We start from the raw sequence: 21,755 nt of genomic DNA, 5'->3' as shown, positions 1-21,755 counted from the left end.
ATTTTTTATTAATTTTTATTAAGTTAATTAATCTGGATTGTTGGATTTGAAAAATATTCAAATCCAACAGTCCAGATGTGGACACGTGTATGACCGTTTGCTATTTTTGTTTTCCTTTTTGAAATCATTTTTTTTGGACTTAGGCTTAGAACGCGCCACATCATTAGCCGTTGGTTTAGAAATTCAATTTTTTTGACCGTTGGAAATCCAACGGTCCAGAAAACTAGCCGTTGAAAATTCAACGGCATAAGCTGCACCACGTGTCATCTACAGCCCTGAGTTAGTGCACTGCAATGACGGTCCTCGTCGTGCTTTTCCTGTCGCCAACACGTGCCTACTCACGCGTGTTTCGCACGCGCCTGACGCAAAAAAAATCAGTGGGCCTATGTGACGTCATGTTGATGCCATAGACACGTCACATAGGTTGGGCCTTTGCTTAACATATTTTGGGCCGACCTAGAAGCTGGCTTGGGCTGGGTGCCAGCTTATTTGGCTCGGCTGGAGTGATATTTGGGGGTGCCGACCTCTTTTTTGGACTTTAAGCTAGCCTAAAAACTTGGGCTGGAGTTGCTCTTAGCCGACCCAATTAATTGGGTTATCATTTGGTGGAACTTGTGTGTGACCGAACAACGTTAATCACCAACTTACCCAAACTACCTACATTCAGTTTGGGTTAGGTGTTTTTGCAGGTTGAAGATGGACTAATGCTTCCAAGATTTGTGACCTTGCTTGCTTATGCTTTCAAGTAATAAGCATTATCAACATCTCATAACGAAATGAATGGAGTTTGAGCGAGTGTGAGTTTCTTTGGGTTAACAGTTTAAAACTGACAACTAATCCATATCTAGGTGGGTGGGCGGGTTATAACACAAATCCAAAAGTTGATTATTAAACTCGACTCAACGTACCCCACCACAGGTGTGTAGGGTAGATTGTAGATTGGTCGGGTTGTTTAAAGAGTACCCACACATAAAATTGCCGTAAAAAATTGAATAATACTTGGCTACTTAACGGATATGTAAGAGTTCTTACTCAAATTGTTCGTTGCTGATTCATTGAACTTCGTGTTTATGATAAGAACCGTTCATATTATAAATCATTCTATAAATATCGCCTATGCAAAAATCAATTAAAACTAAAGTCGTTTAGTCATCGAATTGTATAAAAATAGATGAACAGAGTTGGTAAAAGTATTACAAACTGTTCATGTATTTGCTACAACAGATTGACTAAACGAACTTAATTTTCTGAATAATAAGAATTATTCCTAAGATTTGAACCTAATACTTGGCTACTCAACGGATGTGTAAGAGTTCCTACTCAAATTGTTCTTTCCCGATTCATTGAACTTCATGTTTATGATCAAAATTATAAATCATTCTATAAATATCGCATCTGCAAAAAATCAATTAAAACTAAAGTCATTTAGTCATCGAATTGTATTAATTTTCCAAACAAAATAGCTATAAGAACTATTCCTAAGATTCAAACCTAATACTTGGCTACTTAAAAAATGTGTAAGAGTTCCTACTCAAATTGTTCGTTGTCGATACATTGAACTTCGTGTTTATGATAAACAAACGTTCATGTTATAAATCATTCTATAAATATCGCCTCTTCAAAAAAAAAAAAAAAACAATTAAAACTAAAGTCATTTAGTCATCAAAAAGTATAAAAACAGATGAACAAAATTGGTAAAAGCATCCGTTTTGTGAATATTCCGTCCAATGTTGATTTCGGGTTTAGGCCCGGGACACCTGTTAGGCTAATTTCGATGCCCTGAATCTGTTTTTAGCATCTGTTTTGTGGAATTCCGATGTTTTAATAGCTTCGTAGTGGTTCGCCATTTAAATTTGCGATTGGCGGCTATCCAACTGTTGGATCTTCACAAAATGTTAGTATGTTGTTCTAGGAGAAAAATGAGCCTTATGAAGTTACGAATTGGAAATCTGATGTATGGATTTTCTAGATTGGATTACTAGGGTTGTTAACCATTCTGTTGTCCAAGTTGACCAAGGGTTGACTTTTGGTCAACAAGTTTCAAATCGTTCTTAAATAAATAAAATTAACATTACTAGAGACTCGGTAGAGCCTAGTGGGCCTATCTCAGTTAGCGAGCTATCCCAGTTAATGTGCACCTTGGTTTATGTGCAAGTGATACCTTATCGTGATATACATGTTTATTAAACTTCTAGATGTTACAAATTGTATTTATGATTACTAGCATGAAAATATGAGCTTGAAGCCCTATTATTAGTATTATGTAAAATTTGTATGCCTGTATGACAAGATTGTCATGAGAAATTGATAATGTATGTGCTCACACTGTAAATCATAGGTGTTGTCGTGTCGATGTAGGAGGCATGTTGTGTGATGATGTGACTGCACCATGTACCAGTGTGGTACATGGATGGTCCTGCTTGGTATATCCACGATGGGGACCATACGTATTTTAGGGGTAATCATGTTTGATATATCTACGATGTGTGATCACTGCCTACATGATCAGGTTATGCATATGGTTATGCTTAGTTTCCACATGGTGGGACCATGCACATTTTAGGGCTGATCATGCCTAGCATATCTACGATTGGTGATAATACCAAGTACTATAGGATATGGTCCTACTTGGTATATCCACAATGGGGAACCATACGTACTCTAGGGGTGATCATGCTGAGTATATCCGCGACGGGTGATCACTGCTTACCTAGGGTTGTAAGGAGAGGTTGTGCTTGGTAGATCCATGATGGGTGACCATTTCTAGTGGGATTTCATTGAGTGGTCCGGAGTTGGTCAGAAATTGCTCACAATAAACAATTGTGTCGGTAAATTAGTGATCATAACATTGCTTGGGATCTAGATAGGGAAATACAGTGATTGCTTTATTAAATTTCCTGAATTATTACTTCATTTGATTGGTTTACATAGTTACATTATGCATCTTTGAATCGGTAAGTTGATGTGATTGTGGAATGGAGTTGGAAAGCATGTGCGATATGTGAATGACGAAATGACAAATCTTGGTTGACATATGATTGTTATGTAGTATGAAACTCTATGTTTTCTGCTATAAAGTATCATGAGAAAGTTAGAGTTTTACAAAGGATGAATTACGTATGGGCTTGATCCCGTCTTAGGTACATAGGCAGTCTAACACAAAGGTTAGATGTAGCCATGATATACTAGAAGAAGTTAATGCCTTGTTGAATAGTTGTTATGTTTTTGATCATGTCTCGGGGGCGAGACATGATAAATGAACAAGTACGTGGTGAAATCATTTGTCAATCCCGAACATAGCTCGGGATTAAGGTGTGACAGTTGTTATCACCTCATGATTGTCACCACCACCACCAACACTAAAATGCTCAACCTGAAATTGATTTTGATCTTATAAGTGCTGAGATTGGATGTAGCTTTGGCTATGGAGTTTTCATCAGGCCACTCGTGTTCTATAAGAGATGGAGAAAATGGTACTACAAAACTGTGGAGAACATCTTCAAGATGTTCCCTCGTCTGGGTAAAAGAAGCGGTTACTGAGACATGTTTACATTAACAAATTTTGGAGATATTGAAATTTTCTGGTTTTTCTGGTTTCAAATTTTCATTACGTACCTTGCAAATAAGAAGCCGTCTGATCAAATCGACGAGCTGATCTTGTTCTTAGTAAGGTAAATGCATGTTAAAGTTTTGAATGCATTAACAGTTGCTGAATTGCTCGATTCGTCAACTATTGTCATGTAATTTTAATGTTTGGCATGAAATGAGTTTGGTTTAAGCAAAATCTTTCAATTTTCAATCTTGTGAAGTTTGAATGAACGTGAAGTTTCAGGTTTCATTCTTATGAAGCTTCAACAACTTCTTCGGAATTTATTTCAATTTTGATATCATTTATTCACATGGTTAATTGTTTTAGGACGCAGAATCATAAATTTAGAAATTACACTCAATAATCAACCGGATCAAAATTGAAGAAATTTTTACAACGTTAGGGTAGACTTGGAGATGAGTGAGCTAACCGATAAGCTTTCAAGTCTCCCTTGTTGTTGACAACAAGATTCAGGGTGTCCTTTTCCAAGGGAAAACAGGGTAGTTGGGGTAGGATACATCACATCGCATGAGACCTTTTTTGACCATATTACGCAGAATATTTAATCCAACTCCAAAGATTGCAAGAAATATGTACCACACGACTCCTTTTGCTTGTCTAGACTCTAAGTTGGTATGGGCTGTTGGATTTATCCAATATAAATCAACCTTAAGTGGTCTACTACATGTAATAGGAATGTAATATTGGAGAATAATGTTAATTGTGATTTAATCTCTTAAAGATATTAATTCTATATAAGGTGTCGTTTGGAAATAGGATTGATGGAATCCTTAATAATATATGATTATGATATTTTACTTGAGAGCCAAGAAAGGAGAGTTTTAGTTTTCCCTTATGGACGGAATCTAAGACTTTTTGGCTAGTATATAAATACCGGTCCCTGCTAACCCTAGACACGACAACTAAGGCTTCCCATAGAGCATTGTCATAAAGCTAGGAGTTTACAGAAGAGTTAGGTGTTTTTTCTGTTTGTCACGGCAAACATAAAGATTGGAGTTTTATCGATCACGTCTTGCTTGCATGGCTGCTGCATCTTCGATAACTAACATTGGAATCAGGTCAGTCACTCCTTCGTTTGTGTTTTAATTGTATAACCTTATAAGGCTAACAATTGGTATCAGAGCCACTGGTTATATGATTAAAACCTATTAGGTTTGAAGTTTGGTTATATAATATCTTTCTTTTTGGACTGCGGTTTTGATCTTAAATCCTTATTGCATTCGGCAACATCACCATGTTGGACTTGCTTGAAAACTGCATAGTACGTTTCCACATATGATTGCATATACTTGGCAACACCACCATGTTGTTTCAATCGGTACAATTGATGATTGTTAATAAGTTATATAACCATTCGGTTTTAGTCAAGAATTTTAATAATTTTATGGCACGAATGCAAATCATGGTATCAATTCTTATATATAAATCATGGTATCATAACTATTTTACAATGGAAACCATGGGAGATTTTTCTATTTCAAATATAGTTTAGAGTGATTCCTTTTGACCAGCCATATTAAGCCATCGAAAATAGCTTGCATTAGGGACACATCAAGTCACAAGTATAAAGCCACGAACCAGGCACTGAGAAGAATAATAGTTTTGTCCTATTTCAATTTTCATGCTAGTGTTTTGGTTGAATTGATTTACCATGTGCCACTGATGATCTCAATTTTTGTAAGCATGCTATATTTGAATAGACCTTACTGAAGAGCTCCCTTCAATTAGCAAGCAGAACGAAGTCATCTCCCAAAGCAAAATGGTTTGTTTCATTGACTTTGATTTCCATGATGGTTTATGGTATTTTGGCTGATATATATTTGGGTTGATCCCTGAAGGCTTAAATTGGTAATAAGATAAAGATATACTTGCATGAGTGATGTGCTAATTATTGTAGAGCATGTACATACATTGAATACGTTGTATCGGTTAAGTATGTCATGAATATGGATCCAATTTTGGATATATTTGGGCAATACATATCTAAATGGGCATATGCTTATTGAATAAGAACTAATATTATTTTCCATGAATTGTATTCTATATGAATTGCTACGGGTGATATGTTAATGTGACAAGAAACAATTGCATAAGTGCTAGCAATTGTTTGATCAAGCAAGTATACATAATTTTCTAAAGCCAATTATATATCTATAGTTCGCATAGCATGTATATGTATTTACATTTGTTCTAACCTTGCATTGGAGAATTTCTTAAGATCCCTCAGTCGAACAAGCCCAATGAAGAGGTTCGTATTACATCGGTATATGAAATTCTGGTATGATCTTTCCTTTTGGTCTTCATGATAAATTATATAAGGAATGGTTATGTTGGATTCATAAAGTGTTATATTGTTCCCACAATCCAACCATGTCGTGACGTCTTACTGATTGTAGGAGACGGAATTAGTCATATTCTATAATTTATCAATACTATTGGGATATGTTGTGCCTATGATTGTGATAACATATGTTAAAGTTGTGTTGCAAGAATGCATGTGCTAAGTTTATATATGTCTATATTTGAAAGCAGGTCAATATAAATTTTGGCAATTTTTGTTATTGCATCTATTGACACACCCCGTCCCGAAGGAGGGCATGCTGGCCGTCACGTGAGAGTGACGTAACCATTTGCACAGTACGGAAGCTTTAAGATACAATTTAAATTGATACACCCGAAGGTGAGTCCTAATTTTGGCCAATCTGTCAGAACACCGTCGAATTCCTCGTAGTCACCACACCTTTGTGATTCCTGAACCTGGAGGGGCGCAAAACCAAAATTGAGTGGGTCAGTAAAACAATTCTTTTCCAAATCCAAACATTTCTCAAAACGTTGTAACCCCTCTCCGTAAAACCTGTATACTTTCCCAGAAATGTAAAATATAAATATACATATATATTCTCAAAACTTCATTTTTACTATCTCAACATTATCTCTTTATCAATCATGCCATGCCATGTCATCTCAACATTTCTCATATTAATTATGCCATGCCACATCATCTCAACAGTAATAAGGTATGAATGCATCAACATAATCATATCAGGTGCAAGAAAGTAATCAACCGTAGGCCCTCTAATAGCCCTATACGGTTGAACCTAAAGCTCAAAATCTATCATTATCACTCTACCGGAGTCACCTCTGTGACCCGTCCGGCCTTCTGCACACAAGTTACGCTCTAGTGCTTCTCATAAATCATCTGTGCACATAATCTAAGGTCACCCACCAGCCGGAATCTCACTAACACTCTCGCGACTGGTCTGTCGTACCCACTCCGCGTGGACTGTACGACTAGCATCTACTTGGATCCAAGGCGAGCGTGCGATGCGGTGAATACTATAAGCACTAAACCATGGTGCAGGATTTGAGCTCAATATATATCATCATCATCATAACAGTAATTAAATACTCATCTGTGCGTCCACCGCACCATTTCATACATATGCATCATAAATCAATTCTTACCTGTGCGTCCACCGCACCAATTCATACATATGCATCATATATTAATTCATGCATGGCATTTCAACTCACATTTCTATATACTTTTCATATCAATTCTATGCATGGTATTTCACTTCCCGTTTTTCCACATAACTCATATGCATTTCATTTTAAACATAATTTCATGCATTTTCAATTTCTGGGAAAACGTTAAGTATATATATATATATATACGGAAAACAAAACTGCCCACTCACCTGGAGTTCGCCCTACAACTCCCTAGCACAATACGCCAAGGCGTCATGACGATCGGCGCCTAAAACAATAATCAATTCCAACCTCAGAATTCATATCGATAGAATATATAACTTATATAAAATACGTCACTACGTAGATTGATCCGGAAGATCCACCCCTCAGATTTTAAATCCATAACTTCCAGAGGTCCACATTATACCTCTAGGACAACATCCTAAAATTTCATTACCATCCAACGGTCGGATCTCCGTCAATTTCCAAAACTAAGTGACGGTTAACATTTTATATTATGGACTTACAATTCCAATTCCGGAAGATCCGTAACTCGGATTCCCAATCCGTAAGTTCCAATAATCCTCAAATATTACGTATTACAACGTATCAAAGTTTGGTGACGATCCAACGGTCAGATCATCAATTCACATTTTCACCTAAATGTGAAAACTATAAAACGTTATTTGAACACCTAACCAACAATCTTCAATAACTTTCTCATACGGTGTTCAATTTAGGTATATGAATATACCACAGTGATCTACTCGACGTCACGGACGTCGACATATTTTTAAAATAATTTTATTTTTATTTTTTATTTTTACTGTAGCACCTTCTTCTTCCTTGGGTCGCCGGACTGGTTTTTCCGGCGGCCGTTTTCTGGGCAGTTTTTCAAATTGCCATAACTTTGTCATTTCTCAACGAAATCAAGTGATTCAAAAACGAAAGTTGTAGCCCTTGAAGAGACAAAGAGAATGGTACCTTTCCCAACACCTAGTTCGCCGTAGTTTGGCCGTAAACTGCCTCGAAAGCCTCGGAGGTCGCCGGAAACTGGGTATTTTTCAAATGAGTATAACTTCTTCAATACTCAACGAAATTGAGTGAAACAAAAAGGAAAGTTGTAGTACTTGACGAGACGAAGAGATTGATACCTACCTCGACGCCTAACTCGCCGGGGATTCGTCGGAAAATGCCTCGAAAGCTCCGGCCAAACTTTGAACTTATCGATCTCCGTGTTCTTACGTCCAAAAACTTCCAACGAAGCACTCCGAGCTTCCTTGGAACCTCACTAAGCTCACTGTGAGCTTGGATTGTCCTAAAACAAAGTCAATTCGAAGATCATGAACAGTGCACTTTCACGGGGAGTTTAGAATCTAGGTTTTCCGAAGTAAAACTTACCTGAAATTGGTGTCTACGTGATCGTGGAGTCTCCAGGAGTTCGATGGTGGTCTTAACTCCGTCGTTGGTGGAAGTTTAAGGTTGTTTTGTGGTTGGTTTGTTCGAACGGAGAAGAAGAGTGACAGAGAGAGAGAGATTCGTGAGGGAGGAGAGAGAGAGACAGTATGCAGAAAATAGGGAGAGGATTGAGGGGTGTGGGGATCCCACGTGTCCAACTCAATCCAAATTGTTAAATTTTCGCCCCTTAGTCCCGTTTAAGGGCATTTTCGTCTTTTCATGTCCTCGGAATTAAAATTCCGGGACGGGCTGTGACATCTATAGCATCACGGATATGTTTCAAAGATGTGTAAGGTGACACAATTTCTTCCATGACCGTAGCATATGATAAATTGTAACTAATTTGCTTGAACCAAATTTTAATATTGTTAAGCAAATGGCATGTATAGTGTTGCTTGTATGGCTAATTTGGTTCAAGCATGAGATAACATATTTTTAATATTGCCATGGGTTTTGGACTATAGTGAATTGTAGTGTTGTTTTCACTAATTTTCACGAGATGTGAATGAACTTTTATGCCATTAATAGCACAAGAAATATGCATGACTAATCAATCAAGTTTGTCTACAATTTGCTTTCTTATCTCAAAAGTCATTGAAATTATACATGACTAGTTACTTGTGAAAAATTGATGTATAATTTGTGAATTGACTAAGAATGACAGAAAGCATCCAGTGACAAGAATAAGGGTATTATACAAATGAATAAGGTTTGTAGTAATTATGTGACAATTCTCATTTGTATTTTTATCTATTCTTATATGAGAATTTTGATTGGTCATGTGATTATACATATGTTTACAAAGAAGTGGTGAACATATGAAGGCATGAGGTATGTAATCCATTCAAAGTATGTGGCTTAATTGATAAGCATGAATTTTCAAACATGTATTATTGTTTGTGGTTTTTCCTATGCCTAAAGAATTTAAACAGTACTTTGATTAGTAATTTTTATGTGTCATAAGGGGAGAAGAAAAGAAACTTATACAAGCCTAATGTATGACATGTATTGGAGATGTTTCTTTTGAAAGAAAAGAATTTTGGTAGTTCCTTTGTTTAATTTGGTATTTACAAGGCTAATGCACGATTTTGATGCTAATGATTTAGGAGCCTTGTACTACGGAAAGAAAGGTACAAAAGAAAAGGAACCCGTTTGACTTAAGAAAACATTTGAGCAATTTAGTTTTTAAATTAAAGGAATGTATTGTTCTTTCCCATTACATAAAGTATTTCTATTGAGTAATTGACTCCATAATGATAAGTTTTGACATTCTTGTGGTGGAATAAAACTTGTTCTATATGTGATTAATCTCTTTCAAGTATGCTGTCAGGTATTTTTGAGATTAATTTGATGTCAAAGGGAGTCATGAAGGAATTAGTGCCATTTGTTGGCAAAACTCAAAGCTCGAATCAGGTTATCATAATTTTGTCACTTACAGTTAATTAATCCATGTGACTTCTTGTATTGTTTCAGGGCGGAGTTGACCAATGCCTTTTCAACTAAGCAAGACGCAACGGCTTAGTTGACGATTGGACTATGTTTTTGAGTTACTTCGGTCAACTTTGCATCTTAATTAGAATAAAAGGGATAATCTTCTTGCCTACAGGTGTGGATTACTTCTTTTAGTTTAATTAAGATGGCATAGTATGAGTTTTATTTCGCAGAAGTTGTGAAAACCTTCATCTTGCCTACAGGTGTTGAAGTTTTTCATGAAGGAACTTTTGTGACATAAAATCTAGTACTAGAAACTAGTTATTTTTCTTGCCTACAGGTGTAAATTAATTTAGTTTCATGAAGTTTATTGGGATAAAGTTCCATGCCATTAGTGACAAATATTTCCACAATGAGCCCCATAAAAGGTTGTGGTTTGAAGGCATGGAAATCGGTTGCATCATGACGTATTTTGTGTCTCTTCATGAGACTTGTTGATGCAAAGTATTGGACCCATGAAGGTTAATCAAGGATTGCTAAGGTACACATTGTTTAAGTCTTATGCTTGTAAATCTTTTCAATTTGAATTATGATGTTGGTTTAGAGGATGAAATTTGACTACTAAAGTTTCCTTTGGACATCGAAATTGAAATGATATGAAATTGAATTTGTTATGGATGCATAAATTCATGATAGATGCACATAATTGTTTCTGGCAGATTGCGTGTCTTGATTTAAATCGGGTGAATGACATGTCTAATGGTCACCAAATGATCTGAATTTTGGAAATGTTCAACATATAGATGTCTAATATGTTTCTGAAAATTTTCGTAATTTTATGCCATGTATTTTAATTATGGTGAATTTACTAGTAACCCATGCTCGTATTAGACAGTTTTACTGGCAGATTGTGTTGGTCTTTTGAGACGTGACTTTAGACTATTTTTTTGACCCAAAACGGCTCTATATTTTTATTTTATGAAGATTAGTATGTCTAATTTGATCAGTATAAATTTGGTAGAAATCAAGCTTATAAATTAATTATGATTAATTCTAAAGTAAGTGTAACTCGTTGCTGAAAATTCTGTTTGCCAACTTTATGTTGGTTGTAATGTCTATTTTATTATGTCTAAAATATAGAGAAATTTTCTTTAGGTACATCTTTGAAAGAGTGTTTGCCCAAGTGGGAGAATTAGTGAACGAAAATTGGGCTTCACACTCATTAACTTATTTGCAAGTATAAACTCTGAAAACTTAGTGGGAGTTATTCTAAAATTGTGAGCATTAAGTGGCCTTGCATGAATCTATTAAAGCGTTATTCTATCTTCCAAGAATTTGTGTTACTTGAATGTCTATAATATGTTTAAGTTGCACGAATGGATACTTGGTATATGCGTACATTTTCTATTACTTGCAATCATTTAGATTTCTTGATTGATCATATTGTTTTGGGGCTCATAAGGACTTAGCATAAATGTGGACTTATTAATACATATACGATGGTTGTTGGATGCACGTTTTTTGTGTAAACAACAGTGAATGCTTTTATGCTTAGTTGTACCTTTCATTGAGGTAATATGCAGTCATTGACTAAGTAAGGCTATTCCCAAAGGCATATTTTCAAAAGTATGATTTAAGTATTGATTTGCAAATTAAGTAATGATGTTGCAGATCAGTGGGAGTTTGAGTTTCGAGTTAGTAATGCCTTACATTTGCAGATGACCTATAAAGTATGTATAGAATCCATGTATTCATATTAATCTCCAGTTGGATTCATTAAGTCACATTTTTCGTATGCTAGTCAATTATTTGATGAAATATATATATCAGATATCAAGTTGTTATCAAATTGCATATTAAATGGCATGACATGGTTTGTGCACTACCTCAGTTGTGAGGATTTCCATCTTGCCCACAGGTGTTGGAAATCACTATGAAAGTAACTGGTATGGTGCATAGATTAGTGTCAAAAACATATTAATTCATCTTGCTCACAAGTGTTGAATTAATTTGTTTTATGAAGTTTTTGGGATATTTTACTTGGACATGTGCCTATTTGGTATTTTCAGTTGTGTTCGTTGGCTACAAACATCGTTTGTATTATTATTGATCTAATGAAAGTGATGCACGATTGTTTTGGAGATGTATTCACACCTGCAGGTTATGGTGGTTTCATTAGATGAAGGATATCTGCATTGGCAGATTTAAGGCTTCGAAAAAGCATAAAGTGTAACTTGTGAGTTACAATAAGGTGGGCCTGAGATGATATAAAGTAAGACATTTTAGTTAATTTAAAGTTTATTTAAAGTTTCATCGCTTGATCATAATTTGTGTTTCATGTGAATGAGGATCTTAGCATGTGTGATTATGAAGGTTCTGGGTTGTGTCAATCCTACAACCTTGTTAGTTCCATGTTAAGAAATGCATTTGACAGAAGCTGCATTAAGGACGAGATGTAATCACTGTTACATGGCCACTAAAGTGACATTAGTCTCCAATCTCAAGTATAAACGTGAATATTACATTTTGTAGACCAAGTGGGAGAATGTTGGATTTATCCAATATAAATCAACCTTAAGTGGTCTACTACATGTAATAGGAATGTAATATTGGAGAATAATGTTAATTGTGATTTAATCTCTTAAAGATATTAATTCTATATAAGGTGTTTTATATTGGAAATAAGATTGATGGAATCCTTAATAATATATGATTATGATATTTTACTTGAGAGCCAAGAAAGGAGAGTTTTAGTTTTCCCTTATGGACGGAATCTAAGACTTTTTGGCTAGTATATAAATACCGGTCCCTGCTAACTCTAGACACGACAACTAAGGCTTCCCATAGAGTATTGTCATAAAGCTAGGAGTTTACAGAAGAGTTGGTGTTTTTTTCTGTTTGTCACGGCAAACATAAAGATTGGAGTTTTATTGATCACGTCTTGCTTGCATGGTTGCTGCATCTTCGATAACTACCATTGGAATCAGGTCAGTCACTCATTCATTTGTGTTTTAATTGTATAACCTTATAAGGCTAACATGGGCACAAAAGAGTTCGTGAACAAAAATGTTTTCTACAATAACAGTCTCCAAGCTCTGAATCATTTTTATATGCAAATTATAGTATAACATGGCAAAATGACTAATTACACTATGGGGAATATTAGCTACATTCCCCACTTATCTTCTTTATTTGCCTGTTCCACTTAAAAGATGTCATGTGGACTTATCTTGCACCTAAATCTATGAATTAACTGTGTTTAAATTTTTTTGTTCTCTTATCACTGATTCCCTAATTAAATCCCATTTGTCTATTAAATCATTAAATTATTCACCCAAATTTGACAATTCTAATTATTTTGTTAGGTCTTTTCCTTTCATCCCATGAAAGTTGAAGGGTCTCTCAAATATAATCTATAATCTTCTTCTTGTTGTATATGCCCCTTCTCCATTAAAATATCAGTTGATGTCTTTGTTTACATTTTGCAGAAAGGTCCGAGGAACTCCCTCCTGCAGTATTATATAAAGCAAAGTCGTTGCAACCAAACATATTATTTTTTTCTTGGTGTTCCAAGAAATTACTGGATGTTTTGTTCAATTGTTATGCTTGTCAAAGTTTTTCTATTTGTCTATTGTTTAATTCTTATGGCGATGTCCTTATTTGCACAACAATTTGTCTTTGGTTTGTTGCTCTTCTTCTTACTTTTTCCACTTATTGGTGGTCTATTTTTACCTTTTACTAGCCTTAATGCACGCGCGTCGCACAACAGTTTGTCTTTGGTTAGTTGGTCTTCTTTTTACCTTTTCCATTGATTGGTGGTCTATTTTTACTTTTTACTAGCCTTAATGCACGCGCTCACGCGCGTGCATAGGACATTTTTTTTAATCATGGCGTGCTATGCTCGACTTACACGTTTTAAATGTATATATATATATATATATATATATATATATATGCATAAATTGACAAAAGGAAAGTCAAATATTTGAAGTAAATGAATAATCTTAAATCATGCTAGAAGAAACCCCTAATAAACCAATTAAAGTAGCTAAATACACATTAAAAAATCGGTCTTTATAAAATTTACATTAAGAATATAGAAAATAATATTTAATAAACCACTGATTAAATCACATTATTGCTACCCCATTGTGAGGCTAAACCCACCACCCTCCCCTTAGTGTAGATAATATCGTTTGTTAAAAAAAATTATTTGACAACCAATTTAATCACATTATTATTTGCGTGTGAAAGACCTTTTTATAACCTGTATTACAAGTCTCTTAAGATGTTTTGAACGCGTTTAAAAATAGAGAAAATAATATTGAATGATGAATCACATTATTGCTAGCATATTATGAAGTACTAATTAAAAAAAAATTGTGCAAAAAAATTAATTATTAAAAAACACGGTTAAAATGACGAAAATTCCTCTACCTTTTTTGATGCATTATTTTGGGATGCCTTTGAAGTTTTTTGTCATAGGGGCATTTTGTCCAAATATTTTTGTTGAAGCTTAGTGACTTTAAAAACACTATTCACCTTTTGTGTGGGTAATAACAACTGTCACACCCTAATCTCGAACTACTTTTAGGATCGACCAATGATGTCATCACGTAACTGTTCATTTATCATGTCTTGCCTTCGAGACATGACCAAAAACAAAACAGCGATTCGAAAAGGCATTAACTTTTTCTTGTATATCATGGTTGCATCTAACCTTTGTGTTCGACTGCCTATGTACCCTAAGACGAGATCAAGCCCATACGTAATTCATCTTTTGTAAAACTCTAACATTTCTCATGATACTTTATAGTGGAAAACATAGAGTTCCATACTACATAACAATCATATGCCAACCAAGATTTGTCATTTCGTCATTCACATATCTCACATGCTTTCCAACTCCATTCCACAATCACATCAACTTATCGATTCAATGACTCAAAGATGCATAATGTAACTATGTAAACCAATCAACTAAAGTAATAATTCAGGAAATTTAATAAAGCAATCACTGTATTTCCTTATCTGAATCCCAAGCAATGTTATGATCACTAATTTACCAACACAATTGTTTATCGTAAGCAATTTCTATTCACAAGATTTTAGGATTTCAGAATAACTCTGGACCACTCAATGAAATCCCACTAGAAAATGATCACCCATTGTGGATCTACCAAGCACAACCTCTCCTTACAACATGCTAGTTTGGGGTAGGACACATCACATCGCATGAGACCTTTTTTGACCGTATTACGTAGAGAATATTTAATCCAACTCCAAAGACTGCAATAAATATTTACCACACAACGACTCTTTTTGCTTCTCTAGACTCTAAAGGTTGTATGGGCACAAAAGCGTTCATGAACAAAAATGTTTTCTACAATAACAGTTCCCGAGCTCTAAGTCTTTTTTATATGCAAATTGTAGTATAACATAGCAAAATGACTAATTACACAATGAGGAATATTAGCTACATTCCCACTTGCCTTCTTTATTTGCCTGTTCTACTTAAAAGATGTCATGTGGACTTATCTTGCATCTAAATCTATGAATTAATTGTGTTAAATTTTTTTTATTCTCTTCTAACTAATGCCCCTAATTAAATCTCATTTGTCAATTAAATCATTAAATTATTCACCCAAATTAGACAAATCTAATTATTTTGTTAGGTCTTTTCCTTTCATCCCAAGATAGTTGAAGGGTCTATCATATATATCTATAATCTTCTTGTTGTTGTGTATGCCCCTTTTCCATTATAATATCAGTTGATGTCTTTATTTACATTTTGCAGAAAGGACCGAGGAACTCCCTCCTGCAGTGTTATATAAAGCAGAGTCGTTGCAACCAAACATATTATTATTTTTTTCTTGGTGTTTCAAAAAATTACTGAATGTTTTGTCCTATGGTTGTGCTTGTCAAAGTTTTTCTATTTGTCTATTGTTTAATTCTTATGGCGATGTCCTTATTTGCACAACAATTTGTCTTTGGTTTGTTGGTCTTCTTTTTACTTTTTCCACTGATTGGTGGTCTCTTTTTACTTTTTATTAGCCTTAATGCACGCGGTTAAGCGCGTGCAGAATGTATTTTTTTAATCACAGCATGCTATGCGCGAATTATACTTTTTAAATGTATTTATATGCGTAAATTGATAAAAGAAAAGTCAAATATTTGAAGTAAAGGAATAATCTTAGATCATGCTATAAAAAACCCCTCATCAACCATTTAAACCAACTGAACCCACATAATAAAATCAGTCTCTATAGAATTTACATTAAGAATAGAGAAAATAATATTTAATAAACAACTGATTGATTCACATTATTGTTAGCTCATTGTAAGGCTAAGTCCACCCCCTCCCCCTTAGTGTTGATAATATAGTTTGTTGTAAAAAAAATCATTTGACAACTAATTTAACCACATTATTATCCGCGTGCGAAAGACCTTTTTTATAACCTACATTACTTACATGCCTCTTAAGATGTTTTGAAGGCGTTTAAAAATAGAGAAAATAATATTGAATTATGAATCACATTATTGTTAACCTATTGTGAGGTGCTAATTAAAAAAAAAAAAAATGTACAAAAAATTAATTATTAAAAAAACACTGTTAAAATGATGAAAATGCCCCTGCCTTATTTGATGCATATTTTGGGATGCCGTTGAAGTTTTTTTTTGTCTTGGGGGTATTTTTGTCCAAATCTTTTTGTTGAAGCTTGGTGAAACCAAAAACACTATTCACCTTTGTGGGTGATAACAACTGTCACGCCCTGATCCCAAGCTATGTTCAGGATTGACCAATGACGTCACCACGTCCCTGTTCATTTATCATGTCTCGCCTCCGAGATATGACAAAAAACAAAACAACGATTCCACATGGCATTAACTTTTTCTTGTACATCATGGCTGCATCTAACCTTTGTGTTAGATTGCCTATGTGCCTTAAAACAGGATCAAGCCCATAAGTAATTCATCCTTTGTAAAACTCTAACATTTTTCATGATACTTTATAGCGGAAAACATAGAGTTCCATACTACATAACAATCACATGTCAGCCAAGATTTGTCATTTCGTCATTCACATATCTTACATGCTTTCCAACTCCATTCCACAATCACATCAACTTATCGATTCAATGACTCAAAGATGTGTATTGTAACTATGTAAACCAATCAAATAAAGTAATAATTCGGGAAATTTAATAAAGCAATCACTGTATTTCCTATCTAGATCCCAAGCAATGTTATGATCACTAATTTACTAACACAATTTTTTATCGTGAGCAATTTCTATTCACTAAATTCTAAGGTTTCAGACTAACTTCGGACCACTCAACGAAATCCAACTAGAAAATGGTCTACCATCGTGAATCTACCAAGCATAACCTCTCCTTACAACAGGGTAGTTAGGGCAGGACACATCACATCGCATGAGACATTTTTTTTACCGGATTATGCAGAATATTTAATCGAACTCCAAAGACTGCGAGAAATATGTACCACACAACTACTCCTTTTGCTTGTCTAGACTCTAAGTTGGTATTGGGCACAAAAGCGTTCATGAACAAAAATGTTTTCTACAATAACAGTTTCCGAGCTCTGAGTCTTTTTTTATATGCAAATTATGGTATAACATAGCAAAATGACTAATTACACTATGAGGAATATTAGCTACATTCCCCACTTACTTCTTTATTTGCCTGTTCTACTTAAAAGATGTCATGTGGACTTATCTTGCATCTAAATCTATGAATTAATTGTGTTTAAACTTTTTTATTCTCTTCTAACTAATGCCCCTAATTAAATCTCATTTGTCAATTAAATCATTAAATTATTCACCCAAATTAGACAAATCTAATTATTTTGTTAAGTCTTTTCCTTTCATCCCAAGAAAGTTGAAGGGTCTATCATATATAATCTATAATCTTCTTGTTGTTGTGTATGCCCCTTTTCCATTATAATATCAGTTGATGTCTTTATTTACATTTTGCAGAAAGGACCGAGGAACTCCCTCCTGCAGTGTTATATAAAGCAGAGTCGTTGCAACCAAACATATTATTATTTTTTCTTGGTGTTTCAAAAAATTACTGAATGTTTTGTCCTATGGTTGTGCTTGTCAAAGTTTTTCTATTTGTCTATTGTTTAATTCTTATGGCGATGTCCTTATTTGCACAACAATTTGTCTTTGGTTTGTTGGTCTTCTTTTTACTTTTTCCACTGATTGGTGGTCTCTTTTTACTTTTTATTAGCCTTAATGGAAGCGGTTAAGCGCGTGCAAAATGTATTTTTTTAATCACAGCATGCTATGAGCGAATTATACGTTTTAAATGTATTTATATGCGTAAATTGATAAAAGAAAAGTCAAATATTTGAAGTAAAGGAATAATCTTAGATCATGCTATAAAAAACCCCTCATCAACCATTTAAACCAACTGAATCCACATAATAAAATCGGTCTCTGTAGAATTTACATTAAGAATAGAGAAAATAATATTTAATAAACAACTGATTGATTCACATTATTGTTAGCCCGTTGTGAGGCTAAGTCCACTCCCTCCCCCTTAGTGTTGATAATATAGTTTGTTGAAAAACAAAATCATTTGACAACTAATTTGACCACATTATTATCCGCGTGCGAAAGACCTTTTTTATAACCTACATTACTTACATGCCTCTTAAGATGTTTTGAAGGCGTTTAAAAATAGAGAAAATAATATTGAATTATGAATCACATTATTGTTAACCTATTGTGAGGTACTAATTAAAAAAATAAAAAAATGTACAAAAAATTAATTATTCAAAAAACATTGTTAAAATGATGAAAATGCCCGTACCTTATTTGTTGCATATTTTGGGATGCCTTTGAAGTTTTTTTTGTCTTGGGGGTATTTTTGTCCAAATCTTTTTGTTGAAGCTTGGTGACACCAAAAACACTATTCACCTTATGGGTGATAACAACTGTCACGCCCTGATCCCGAGCTACGTTCAGGATCGACCAATTACGTCACCACGTACCTGTTCATTTATCATGTCTCGCCTCTGAGACATGACCAAAAACAAAACAACGATTCGACAGGGCATTAACTTTTTCTTGTACATCATGGCTGCATCTAACCTTTGTGTTAGATTGCCTATGTGCCTTAAGACGGGATCAAGCCCATACGTAATTCATCCTTTGTAAAACTCTAACATTTTTCATGATACTTTATAGCGGAAAACATAGAGTTCCATACTACATAACAATCATATGTTAGCCAAGATTTGTCATTTCGTCATTCACATATCTTACATGCTTTCCAACTCCATTCCACAATCACATCAACTTATCGATTCAATGACTCAAAGATGCATATTGTAACTATGTAAACCAATCAAATAAAGTAATAATTCGGGAAATTTAATAAAGCAATCACTGTATTTCTTATCTAGATCCCAAGCAATGTTATGATCACTAATTTACTAACACAATTTTTTATCATGAGCAATTTCTATTCACTAAATTTTAGGGTTTCAAACTAACTTCGGACCACTCAACAAAATCCAACTAGAAAATGGTCTACCATCGTGAATCCACCAAGCATAACCTCTCCTTACAACAGGGTAGTTAGGGCAGGACACATCACATCGCATGAGACATTTTTTTTACCGGATTATGCAGAATATTTAATCGAACTCCAAAGACTGCGAGAAATATGTACCACACAACTACTCCTTTTGCTTGTCTGGACTCTAAGTTGGTATGGGCACAAAAGCGTTCATGAACAAAAATGTTTTCTACAATAACAGTTTCCGAGCTCTGAGTCTTTTTTTATATGCAAATTATAGTATAACATAGCAAAATGACTAATTACACTATGAGGAATATTAGCTACATTCCCCACTTACTTCTTTATTTGCCTGTTCTACTTAAAAGATGTCATGTGGACTTATCTTGCACATAAATCTATTAATTAATTGTGTTTAATTTTTTTATTCTCTTCTCACTAATGCCCCTAATTAAATCCCATTTGTCAATTAAATCATTAAATTATTCACCCAAATTTGACAAATCTAATTATTTTGTTAGGTCTTTTCCTTTCATCCCATGAAAGTTGAAAGGTCTCTCATATATAATCTATAATCTTCTTCTTGTTGTATATGCCCCTTCTCCATTAAAATATCAGTTGATGTCTTTGTTTACATTTTGCAGAAAGGTCCGAGGAACTCCCTCCTGCAGTGTTATATAAAGCGGAGTCGTTGCAGCCAAACATATTATTTTTCTCTTGGTGTTTCAAGAAATTACTGAATGCTTTGTCCTATGGTTGTGCTTGTCAAAGTTTTTCTAACTGTCTATTATTCAACTCTTATGGCGATGTCCCTATTTGCACAACAATTTATCTTTGGTTCGTTGGTCTTCTTTTTACTTTTTCCCACTGTTGGTGGTCTCTTTTTACTTTTTACTAGCTTCATGCACAGTTCCCGCGCGTACATAAGGTATTTTTTTAATCACGGCGTGTTTCGCGCAATTTATATGTTTTAAATGTATTTATATGTGTAAATTGACAAAAGGAAAGTAAAATATTTGAAGTAAATGAATAATCTTAGATAATGCTTGAAGAAACTACTCATAAACCAATTAAAGCTGCTGAATCCACATAATGAGTTTATAAAGAAAAAATGAAAGTATAATACCAGTTATTTAGAAAGCTGAAAGAGTGAGGGTAGGCCTAGGCCAATGCTGGCCATATAGTGCCTATTCTCCTGGTGATAAGCAAAAATACACCCTAAAATTATAGATTAGAATCCTTGGCATTGAAATCAACATTTCTTACCAAGAAAATGATGCATTCCAAATTAGAAATTCGCATGTTCATTGTTTAATACGCCAAGCACCAATTAAAAACCAAAATAGTGAAGATATTTGGTACATAAGAACCTACGTACATATTTTTCAGGCAATAAGATTGAAGGGAGCCTATTACATTATATATGTTTAGGCCCTAAAATAGTGTTAAAACATGCACCATTTAAATCTTTAAAATCTAATTATTTAAGGATGATGACGGTCTGGTTTTGCAATAACCAGGCCTTACAAGAATTAATTAATATAGATGTGAGAGACAACCACCGCTTGGTCAGAATTGAAGACCGATTCTTCTAATTATTCTGTTATTTTGAACAAAAAAAAAAATTGAGATTCTATGATCTTGTTTTCCAAGAATTATTCAAACTGTAATAACCTAGCCAAACTGTTTGTCATCAAAATGTAACATATACAGTGCTTTCGATGAAATGACATCGTCACAATTTAAAATTTCCTGCATCTTGTTTGACAAGCAAAATCATAAGAAAAGAGAAAATTTGGAAAGACGTTAAGAAACGACATGAAGTACTTGGAGCTAACAATAGACCTGGTGTAAAACCGAGCGTAATAGCATTTTAAAATTCATACTGTCGACTCCACTTAATGGGATAAGTCATTGTTGTTGTATGGTTTGACAAGCAAAACAAGTAAAAAATATAAAAGAAAAGGTTGATAGCATCTGTTACGTAAGAGATATATAATATTTCAAACCCTTATTTTCCTGCCCCATTTTTCCTGGTTCGAGTCAGAAAAATTATTTTGATGGTTAATTAAAGACTTCGAAGTCGAGCTAATATTGAAAAATTTCATGAAGGTGTTTTCCACAAGATTATAGCCGCCAGCCACCGTATCCATTAACAGCACCTAATTATCTTCCAGCAGTGTCTCTAAAAGTTTATCAAGATGAAAACTTTGCTCCCTTTCTTTTTAGTTTTA

The 21,755-nt window shown here is 34.4% G+C and overlaps 1 long non-coding RNA gene across 1 annotated transcript; it reads right to left on the bottom strand.

Annotated features, from left to right (window-relative positions):
• Positions 1-6,106: 6,106 nt before the first annotated feature.
• LOC139189768 (uncharacterized) lies at positions 6,107-9,049 on the bottom strand. The gene is made up of 5 exons (XR_011573648.1): positions 8,486-9,049; positions 8,243-8,402; positions 8,069-8,137; positions 7,312-7,370; positions 6,107-6,367 (listed from the first exon to the last, which is right to left on the bottom strand). It is a non-coding gene; the product is annotated as an uncharacterized lncRNA (long non-coding RNA).
• Between the last annotated feature and the right edge of the window lie 12,706 nt (positions 9,050-21,755).

This window comes from Malus domestica, chromosome 12 (assembly GCF_042453785.1).
Source record: "Malus domestica chromosome 12, GDT2T_hap1".
NCBI classification, from domain to species: domain Eukaryota; kingdom Viridiplantae; phylum Streptophyta; class Magnoliopsida; order Rosales; family Rosaceae; genus Malus; species Malus domestica.
This window is presented reverse-complemented; position numbering and strand designations above follow the sequence as displayed.